At 40.4% G+C, this 11,864-nt stretch overlaps 1 long non-coding RNA gene across 1 annotated transcript in view; it reads right to left on the minus strand.

Moving 5' to 3' along the window:
* LOC106724262 overlaps positions 1-8,867 on the minus strand; it is a 22,753-nt gene extending 13,886 nt beyond the window's left edge. Inside the window, exon 1 of the long non-coding RNA XR_001360003.1 lies at positions 8,857-8,867. This is a non-coding gene — a long non-coding RNA (uncharacterized LOC106724262). The remainder of the gene's footprint in view (positions 1-8,856) is intronic.
* Between the last annotated feature and the right edge of the window lie 2,997 nt (positions 8,868-11,864).

Genomic DNA, 11,864 nt, shown 5'->3' on the forward strand with positions numbered 1-11,864 from the left:
ATTGGAGAAGTGCAAGCTGGGCTGAGGGACCACCTGCTCCCATGCACAAATTTAGTGCACCAGGCCTCTAGTCTCTATATATAAAGAGGTAAAATGCAAAGTAGGCTGGGATGCAGTAATGGTCACGACCAGCTCAGGAGGAGGGGCCAGGCGCGGGCCCGGAGCCGGAGAGAACAACACACAGGGTGGCCAGAGCAGTGGCACAAACCCACAGGGGGGCCAGAGCGGAGACACAAACCTGAAGGGGGGCTCGGCCCCCAGCAGTCCTGTGGCCGAAGCATGCCAGCAGTCCTGCCTCTGCTCAGGAACTGCAGAGGAAATACCTTTCTTTACTTTTTTCTTTTTTTTTTTAAATATATTTCTTTATTGATTTTAGAGAGGAAGGGAGAAGAAGAGAGAGAGAAACATCAATGAGAGAGAATCATTGATCGGCTGCCTCCTGCACGCCCCCAACTGGGGATCGAGCCTGCAACCCAGGCATGTGCCCGTGGCCAGAATCGAACCTGGGACCCTTCAGTCCGCAAGTTGATGCTCTATCCATTGAGCCAAGCCAGCTAGGGCTGGAAATACCTTTCTGACCGCTCATTGGCTAAGCTTGCAGTATGCCACTTGCTTAGGTAATAAGAACCCAAGAAGGGATCTAGGGTTTTTCTACCTCACTCCTGGAGGAAAAAATGAAGGTCCACTGCTGGAGGGGCTGAGAAATGTCATATCCTTCTCAAGCTGGTTTGGCTCTGTGGTTAGAGCCTCAGCCTGTGGATTGCAGGGTCTAGGTTCAATTCTGATCAAGGGCATGTACCTGGGTAACAGGCTCCTCCCTGGCCAGGGCCCAGGTCAGGGCTCATGCAGGAGGCAACCAATCGAAGTGTGCCTCTCACATTGATGTTTCTTTCTGTCTTTCCCTCTCTCTTCCACGCTCTCTAAAAATCAATGGAAAAATATCCTCAGGTGAGGATAAAAAAAAAGAAAAGAAATGTCATATCCTATGAAAAATACATCTTGAAAATGCCTAAAGAAAGTTGTCATTTTTTTGTGGTGAAGGGACTGGAGTCCATGTTGATGAAAACACCTTGGTGGCTGCAGCGGCCGGCAGTGGCAACAGAAATGGGGTGATAGGGGTGGCGCCTTCCCCTGATCAGCCCAGTCACCTCCCACAGAGAGAGGCCAGACTGTGGCTTAGGCCCGCTCCCCATTGGGACATCCCCTGTCAGTAGGACATCCCCTGAGGGCTCCCAGACTATGAGAGGGGGCAGGCTGGGCTGAGGGACCCCCACCCCCAGTGCATGAATTTTATGCACCGGGTTTCTAGTCTATACTAATAAAAGCCTATGTGGTTGTCACACCCTCATGCTGTGATGCCCTCATGCCCTGATGCCCTCACGCTGTAACAATCCATCACCAGGAGGCTGCGTGGACAGCGGGCACTCGCGGGTGGGTGGGGCCTTGACGCTGCGTGTGCGGCATGGAGGCAGGTCCTGGTGGCTCCACATGGTGATGCCGGGAGTCCGCACAGTGACGCCAGGGCCAGGTCCTGGCAGCTCCACATGGAGCTGCGAGGGCAGGTTCCAGCAGCTCCACACAGCAACACTGGGGGCGCAACCCCAGCTCTGGCCTACCTCTTTGGGGCAATCCATTGAGGAGCCCTGGATGGGTGGGTAGGGCCTACCTCTTTGGGGAGATTGATTACGGGGCTCCCACACTGTGAGGGGGCACAGGCCAGGCTGGGAACTCCCCCCCCCGAGTGCTCAAATTTTGTGCACTGGGCCTCTAGTCCTATATAATAAAAGTCTAATATGCAAATTGACCTAACGGAGGAATGACCAGTGGAACAACCAGTTGCTTTGATGTGCACTGACCACCAGGGGGCAGATGCTTAATGCAGGAGCTGCCCCCAGCCCGCAGGCCCCAGGCCAGCCAAGGCAGGTGCCAGCAAGGGCCCCCCCAGTCACCCACCCCCTGGTCGCCCCACAGAGGGAGGCGACACACAGCAGCATGGGAGGGGGGGAGCGTGAATGTCCGGCAAGCAAGTGGTGGAGCCGGTGGGGTGACTGGGGGGTGGAGCAAGCCAGTACTGCCCCCCCAATTGCCCTGTAGGCCGGCCAAGGAGGATGCCAGTGGGGCCCCCCCAATCATCCTGCTGGTCACCCCACAGATTGGCCCTGATCACCAGCCAGTGATCCTACCCGTGCAAGAATTTCATGCACTGGGCCTCTAGTCTTAAATAAGTCATCAATCGTGATTCAGAAAAAAAACAACTAATTTTTTAAGGTATCTCAATCTAAAGTTATCGTTTTTTAAATGAAGTCACAAAGCATGTATTTTTCAATTTAGAAAAAGAACTAAAATAAATGTCATAGTTTTAAGTAATGTCTCATTTTTGCTATTTTATCTTCTTGGGAACAATATCAAAAATCTAAATTAAGTTTAATTATTCTATTTAAAATATTGTCTTCTTGTGAACTATATCAAAAATCTAAATTAAGTTTAATTATTTTATTTAAAATATTGTTTTTAAGCAAGTAAGAATATTGGAAAAATTTTGAACACTTGGAATAGTATGACTCATTTTATTAAATATCATACAATTAATTATACTAAATGATGAGTAGTAATTCATGATCATAAACCTATGATAATTCCTTATTTAATGTTTAAACTTTTAATGTGTAAATGATTTGATTTCTAACTCAAATCATTTGGTCTTAAAAGTCAAATTTTTAAAATTAAGCCATTGTCTAGTTATATTATTATGTGGACCCTAAAAGATCCACTGAACAATTAGTGAATCACAGAAACATTCTTCAAACTTTGTACAGAATCAAACAAAGACTCATGCTTTAGGTCCAGTAATTAAGTTAAGTTATAAAGTTATGACTAATATAATTTAAGGCTGGACCTATTTGAGAACCAGGTGGACATGAATTGACATATATTTACACATATAGTTTATATTTTGATGCCTGAATAGTCTGTGATGGAGAACCATGGAAAATTTTCAAGCAAAAGAATGACGTAAACATATCAGAAAAATCACTCTGAGAGTGAAAGGATCCTATAGGGGTAGAGGAAACTTACAATACTATTGAAACAATCTAGTAAGGTAATGTGGTAAGGATAAGATGGGAGGAAAGATCTAGGGGCCTTTTAATAATTGGAATCTATAGAATTTGCTGATAGATTAATCAGATGCAATTTTGAGGAGGAGAAAGAAGTTTGTAGTGAGTTATAGGTGAGGTAAGTAGTGATGAGATCATTCCCAATTTATTATTAAAGGAAGAAAGACACATTTTCAGGGATGATGATGAATCTAATTTTGGGTACCACATGATTAAGGAACCTGTGGAATATCTTGATGCGATGTCCACTGAGGAGATAGAAGTTTAGGTGGGAATGTAGAATTGAGGTCTGAGTTGGCATTATTTGCATACAAGGGGTAGCTGAAATGATGTCTGTAATACATTAATCAATTAGTTCATACCATAAAGGCAGGAATAATGACTGGAAATAACTCAGTAAATGTTACCTACTACTATGATCCCTCAGGAAGAGTTTATCAAGTGCTAAGTGGGACAGACCTTAGAAAAAATCATGTCCTCTGAAAGTCATGCTATAAAATCAACACATAATGAATGAGGACTGAGATATGAAAAGTCACTGTAAAGAAAAATGGCTCCCATAAGACTTGCCTGGGGTTACTAATATAGCTATTACTATTACCTGGGACACTTGCCATTGCTAAGTCCTTCTCATTATTTATTTAGTTTTAATTTTTTTTTTTTTTGCATCATGACAGATAAAAATAAACATTCAAAGTAAAGAAACTCCCAAGTGTCAGAACAATGTGTTTCAGTTGTATTTCATGGTGGCTGTCTAACAGGCAGTATGTACTGATGACACAGACAGCAGCTTCTGCATATGCTTATTCCCCACAGTGTCGTGGATGTGGTACACTTTGGATAAACATTTGATGAATGCTATCTAATAAAGAGGGAATATGCTAATTGACTGCCCTGCCCTCAAAGATGGCGGCGCCCACAGCCAATAAGGAGGGAATATGCTAATTGACTGCCCTGCCTTCAAAGATGGTGGTGCCCACAGCCACAAGATGGCAGCGCCCAGCCCCCTCAGCCCCGCTGGGGCAGCAGTTGTGGAGCAAGGCCGGGCCCACCCCCAGGCAAGCCTGGCTGCTCTTTTGTGCCTTCCTCTGAAGACCCCCCAGTCCCCTCAGCCCCCCAGTAGTCGCCCAGAGGCCCAAGGTGCAGGTAACCAAGGCTTGCACTGCCAGCAGTGGCAGCAGCAGAGGTGTGATGGGGGCATCACTTTCTCCTGATTGCCGAGTCACCTCCCACCCCTGAGGGCTCTCGGACTGTGAGAGGGGGCAGGCCGGGCTAAGGTACCCCCCCTCCAGTGCATGAATTTTCATGTACCGGGCCTCTAGTTAATAAATAAATGGTTATTTACCATGTTCACTGTTCAGTTGTAAAATGATTGCTGTTATTAATTAATTAATTAATTAACTAACTAACTACTATTGCCTGAATGTAAACCTGATTGGCGATTGGTTGACCAGCAGTGGGGAATTAGTGTAAAGAGATCACAGGTGAAGGAGAGAAAAGGCATTTGATGTTGAGGTTTGGGGAGTCAAGATTTGGGGATTCACAGAAATTCAGAGGTCTTGGTCTAAAGACCAAGAGTAGTATTCATAAAGAAGCCCAGAGGGTCAGCTCTAAGAGGTACCAGGGCTGTGAGAAGGCATGGAGCCTGTTTTCAGGCTCTTATATTTAGTACAGTAGCCAGACTTTTCTGGATTAAAGTGTCATCCATTTCTGCTCGCGAGTATGTACTGTTGAGAGCCACCTGAGAAAAAAACTCCCCATGATGAAAGTATCTCCATGTCATAGATTACATCTTTCCTACTAGGACCTACATGGCATCATGAAACCAGGATATTTTTAGAACAGTGATGAAGAATCTTTTTACATATGGGGTAATCCAGGAAAAGACAAAACAAAACATGACACACAAAGCACAAATTTTCCCGTTTGAAATGATAATAACCTATAGGTGGGCAGTCATGCGTCCCTTACTGAATAAAAGCAGAGATAAGATGCCATTTCTTCTTGGTCACTAAAACATTACTACTTGGCATACATGAGAGGTGGTTATAGAGAACAGTTTTCTACACAGTGAATTAACTTTAAGTTTCACATTTGCTTAGTGTTACTTGTGTGCCAACCTCTACATCACTGAGTGTCAGGAGGGCAGGGATTTTCTCCCCCAAGGCATTGAGGATTTAACTTTGAACTAAATCAAAGCTAATCACGGTTGCATTTAAGTAGGGGAGGAAAATGTGTGCTAAAAGAAGGAGAAAATTCACTTCCCTCCCCTACTAGTAAGTACACATGGTAGGCGTGCTCCATAAACATTTAAGTCTGAATTCATTGGTACTCTGAGAGGTGAACTAATTGTATGCCTTGGGCCTTCCATTGCACTGAGGCAATGAACATATATGTGTACCTTCTTCTTCCCTTTCCTGTCTTCTAGACCCATACTTTTTCTTCAAATGCAGCTCAAATATCACCGCTTTCTGAAATCTTATCAACTAACTACAGAAACAATTTACTTTGGTATATCATTGAAATACTATTGCAATTTATTTTCATTATTATTTACATATTTATCATTGCCACTAACTTATGAGTTCTTGAAAGCAATGACCATGTTTAATTTCTTTGAAAATCCCAGGTATAATACAGTGTAAAAAATGTAGGGCCACAAGAAACACTTGTTGAGAAATGGACTTTTATTTTCAAAACTCAATTCTTGTCTCAGAGTTTACATTTTATAGTTATTTCACAACTCTTGCAGAAAAGTCTAGGTCCTTAGATCATATTTCTGAGGATTCTAGATCCTTGTCTTATGTTCATATCTGACCACTTCACCAAGGAATCTCCCATGACAGAGAATATTTCAGGTACCCAATGTCTCACGCCCATTAAAGTCATTTTCCATTAGTCTCACAACACTTCCTGTCACTGAAAGGTAACACTGGATAACAGAAGTCAAAATAATCTAATTAGTTTGGGGAACCATTTTGAAAAAAAAATTTATTTTGAACAACTGTAAAAATTAGGAGGCTCTCCATGGGATGTATATTTATTTATTCATTAGTGAAAATACTGAGCTGCTCCTAGCAGTCAAGCTAGCAGGATACAGGAAATTATATACTTTGTTTGTCTTGGTTTCCACAACATTTTTAATCTCTACAAAGCAGCGAACAGCTGTTATACCGGCAATCTGCAGTATATTTTGGGCAAGTAGGGCAGCAGGGTGACTGATGTGCACTGTAATGGCATTATAAGTGACTCACTGGAGTGCAATTATCAGTATAGTTGCCACATGCTTGGTTTACGTTTAGGTTAATCGGTTCCTTAGCAGATTTCACTCTGTCTTCCTCTGGTACACTTGAACACTTTATTCTCTTGGTTGGGAACCTAGGCATAGTTTATTTGAGTTGTCTCCTGGTTAAATTTTGTACGTCACCTTTGCTGCAATTTGCTGTTTTTCCTGGATCCTGTTTGACCCCACAGACCAATTTGCAAACTGTGCCACTGTGCAAAATGTAATCGTTTATGAATTCCCAAGGCCTCATGCATCTTAGCAACCAGGAGCCTCTCCAATGAGCATGCTAGTGTCTTTATTTTTATTGTTGACACTATTACAGATATCTCCATTTCTCCCCTTTTCCCCCCTCCACCCACTTTTCTTACTCTTATTATTCATGGTCACTGGGACATGCAGGGAGGGAATGGTGTTAATTCTTTACATGGAGTGGGTATCTCATAGGCAACTTATGGGCCCCGCAACTTGCAAATGACCAGAAGAGAGTGATTTTTGGAGCACTCCATGAACTATTGCCTAACATTATAAAGGCAATCAAGGCAATACCTTCAAATTCTATTTGTTTACACCTCCTTTTTCTATTTGGAAGCAAAGCTGAATTTTTTCCTCCTTTTAGCAAAACTGATAATTTTCCTCCCCTACTAAAAAATCTTTAATATATTCCTTCTTGTTTTAGACAGAATTTTAATTTTATTAATGTAGCAATCATGGCAGACAGACTCTGCAGTGTCCCCATTTATTCCCTCCTCTGAGTTTATGCCTTGTATTACCCCCTCTTCTAAAACATGGGGAGAGTCTGTAACTTACTCCTAATCAGTAGTATGTGGCAAAGATGATGGCATGTGATTTCCATGATTATGTTATATTTTGCTGGTGTAATCACTCTTCAGACTCTTGGTGCCTTGATGAATGAAATAAGTGGTCATAATAGGAAAGCCCAAAGGGCAAGAAACAGTGGTAGGTCTTTAGGAATGGGGACAACGCTAGGAGCTGAGGGTGCCTTCTAGCCAACAGCCGGCAAAAACAACTGATGCTAAAACGCACACACACACACACACACACACACACACACAAACACACACACACAAACACACACACAAACTCCTTTCAACAAACAAACAACAACAACAACAACTGATGCTCAGTCCTACAGTTGCAAGAAACCAAATAGTGCCAACAACTCTGTGAGCAGGAAAGAGGGCTCTTCCCCAGCTGAGCTCCAGGCCAGAATGCAGCTGACTCCCTGACTGTAGCTGTGAGACCCTAAACAGACAACTCAGGTAAACTGCCCAGACTCCTGACCCTCATACATTTTGAGGTAATAAATACATATTGTTTTAAACACTGAAGTTATAATTTATTACACATACATAGAAAATTAATATGACAACCAAAGGCTTCTATAATTATAGTTATCCTTTTAGCTTCTCCTTACACTCACGTGTGTGTTGTAAATGCCTGTCACACAAGACTATCCCTTAAATAGTCAGGAATTTTATCTGCAAAATGCAGATATTATGAAACTCACTGGAGTACAATTTTCTTCATTATAATGGTGTATAATGATACTTGAAAAGTTTTTGTATTAAATTATATGACACATGGAAGCACTTATTGTAATTTTTGGAACATTGTAGGCACTCAGTAAATATTAATTTCCCTTCTTTTTCACTTTTATTTTCTTTCTAAAGTGTCATTTTCATCTCCAGTCTCTATGGCTTAAATCTTCTTGTTTCTTCTTTCAAAACTTCCCTTCACACTCATCTCCATGAGCATAACACCCCTAAACTTCAGCTTAGATTTAATTACTCTACAAAACAAGAATCTTAAACATATAATGTAAATTATGATTAAGATATGAAGTGACTTACAATTATGCTTCTAAGGAAGATAGGACATGTCTATGTAAAAAGCTGAGTGTCTAGCATAGTTATATGTGTTTACACTATAAGTCTTTCTGGAATACGGTTTCTCCTCCTAATCTTATCTGTTATTGAGGTCCAATGAAGGTCAGCTATTGGGAATAGGTAATTGAGAGGTGAAACTTCTGCTTCTTTTGGCAACCGTATCACTTTTTTCACTTGAATACATCATTGCAATAGGAATAGATGAGGAGATCTGAAATTTATTTGATTTTTTAAAAGAAATATGATTGTAGAAATAATATTAAATGGGATTATTAACTGGTGAGGGATAGTGTGGGGGAGAATTTTTATTGTTGTTATCCAATTCCAATATTCTGTCTAAGCACAACCACACATTCCATAACCCTCCTCATATAGATTATGCTTTATCTATATTACATTCTTTCATGTGATTTACATGAATTTTTCACCCATAAAATAGGCAAAGTCAAGCCTAGAAGAAAAATAAGACAAAAATAGTACATATGGAATTAAAATGTTCCATTGAATGAAAATAGAAATGCCAGTTTCTTACCTCTTTTTTGCTCACTGTAGTTGTTGCTTTTAGAATTGATATGGCTTAGACATCTAAAATTATCATATTAAACTTTTTCTCTCCATCCCCTCAAATATATACATCTGTTATTTTTTTTGTGAAAGTTCTCTAATATAGCTGGCAAAGTAGTAGTTAAATGAAGAGACATTGGTTTTGGAGAGGAAAGGAATGCCTCTACTTTTTTTTTATTATTATTCACTAACCTTTTTAGGATCCTATTTTCTTTACTTTAGATAATGTTGCTTTTGTTAGTCTATTGCATAGTGACTGAGTGCAGCTTTTTCCATAAATTTTGCACATGGGTATGCACTATGTTGAGTGTCTGTCTAGTAGTGACAGGAGGGAAGATGTTCCACTGCTTGTTCAGTTGTTCCCAGGGGCTTTCAGGCTGTTGCCATAAATCTGTAGTCTGTAATCAGGTTATTTACCTCCTCTCTTTCTTTGTAAATGTACAAATCACTCAGCCACAATGTGTGTTTTTTATAAATGTTATATGGATGTTTGACTGTTGAAGCTATGATTTGTCTGGTTATGTTTGTATCATAGAATATGAACATACTTGAACTATTAAATAAGAAAGGAAATGAAATAAGGTTCAGTCCCGCTCAAACAAAATAATGTAAGATACAGTCTAGTTAAACTTCCCTTGATGTATGGTTAGCTTGAATTTATGGGTTGAAATCCACTAATAAGGGAAACATACAGATCCCCTTAGCTATTTCATAAAGAGACAGTGCTCATTCAGTGGGAGGAATGGTTTCACTGTGAGTCAATCTTTAGAACATTTGTAGTGTTTATATATATCAAAATCCTATTACAGGTGTCATCTTCCATGTAAAAAGTACATATACTGTTCTGTTATATAACAACCCATTTTAACCAAGAGAAAATATATTTGAAGAATTAAATGCTGACAAAAATGCCCTTGAGTTTCAATTGAAGTACCTTGTATTTCTCAGTAGTGTCCCACACTTTGTCCTGTATCTGTCACTATTTTCTGTCAAGTAAAATTAACTAGAATGTGTTCATAATGCTGTATGTTTTATATAATTATCCCATTAATTACTACAAAGACATTTTGACCAAATCCCTAAGATTTAACATTCATAGGGCTGCTTTCTTGTAAAGCTTACATGTGTACCAGAAATCCACAATCCATAAACCACATTGAGAAGAATATTTTGAAGAATGGAAAGCTGGAAATACTTGGCTGCCTTATCTCTTCTGACTTTTTGTTGCTTACAAATGCTTTTATTTTTATTGAATTTACTAGGGTGACATTGGTTAATAAAATTATGTACATTTCAGGTGTACCTTTCTTTAGTACATCATCCTTATATTGTATTGTGTATTCACCACCCAAAGTCAAGTCTCCTTTCATCACCATTTATCCCACTTTTACCCTCTTCTACCTCCTCCACCCCGCTGTCCCTCTGGTAATCACCACACTGTTGTCTGTGTCTATGAGTGTTTTTTGTTTGTTTTTGCTTGATCACTTCATCTTTCATACTGTCTTCAAACATTTGAGTGTCTGGAGATAAGGATTATGTTTATTTTATGTATCTCAAAAGAGTAAAAATAGGGTCAATGGAGAAAAGGAATTGAATTTTAGTATTTTACCAGATTTTCATACGTTGGGCATCATTAAGCATGACAAGCGAAGCCTTGGAAGAGCTGTCATAGAGGAGACTCAACTAACAGATGAGATATTGACCAGATAATCTTTAAAGTTACTTGAAGACATAATCATTTAAGGACCAAGCCTCCAGTTTTTAAAACTATGATCTGGTTACTGAGTGACCCCAGAATGGCCTTTCTTCCTCAATCTGTAACACTTTTTACTGACAGTATTTATCATTTTTTACCATTAAACAACACTATGATAGATTAGAATGTCCATAAAGAGAATCAATGATGTATAAAGAGATGAGAAAGTATCATGCCTATGATCCACCACTGATTGGATCATGTTTTTTAATAAAAGCCACTCACTATCAATGCCCTAAGGAAATAATCATAAAATTCAACATGGAGTATGGGGCGTATTTCATTTTAGTCTTAAGAACTGCTCCTTTTCTCTGATGAATGCCTGTTTTCCCTGAGTATAAGCCTTATTTTTGTCATATGATTTCTGGATAGGTACATGAAGGCCATTTTAATGTCCTTTAAATCATGATTAATTGAGCTGTATATTACAAATCACGCAGGGAGAACAAAGGGTAAAATATTTAACTGCAGCAGTGTTTGACTATATTCTGTGCAGTGAAAAAACCTGAAGTCATTTTCAAGGTCCACCATTTCTTATTTCTTTTCAGTCGGGTCAAATTTCTAAACTTTCTAAATCTCTGTTTTCTGGCTAATGAAAAGAAAATAGGATTCCACCAAGTCTCCTATCTACCTCCTACAGGACTTCTGTGAGGATCAAATGAGATGAGGCATGAGAAAATGCTTCACAGACATTTGGTTAAAGTGTGAAATGTTTGCACCTGGCTATAAAGTAAGTCATGTTCCTGGGCTGAAGAAACTACAAGGAGGCTGGTTGCTAGGGAGAGGAAACTGGGTGTTGCTACATGACATCATTACCCAGCGCCCACAGCCACCATTTCTGAGCTGGCCATGGGGTCTGGGCAGTGTTGGCTGTGATTTGGTGGGCTGTCGCTCTGGGGTGGTGGCAGGGCCTGTGTCCCACTTGTGGGAAGCTGAGTGTTGTTTTAAAAGTGCCAGGTCCAAGCTGCTGTTTCTCTGTAAATGGCCAGTGTGCGTCACGGCAGCTCCTGCGTTGAACGTCTGCCCCCTGGTAGTCAGTGCGGATCATAGTGACCAGTCAGATGGGTGGAGGGACACTTAGCATATTACCCTTTTATATATACAGATAGTAAGCTAAAATTATGGACTCTGGTAAATCCAAAATCTGCAGAGTGCACTGGCAGGCTGGGGATCCAAGAAGAGCTGATGTTATGATTCAAGTAAAAAGGTCATTTGTTGGAGAATTCCTTCTTGTT

The sequence above is a fragment of the Myotis brandtii genome, unplaced genomic scaffold (assembly GCF_000412655.1).
Source record: "Myotis brandtii unplaced genomic scaffold, ASM41265v1 scaffold780, whole genome shotgun sequence".
Taxonomy (NCBI): domain Eukaryota; kingdom Metazoa; phylum Chordata; class Mammalia; order Chiroptera; family Vespertilionidae; genus Myotis; species Myotis brandtii.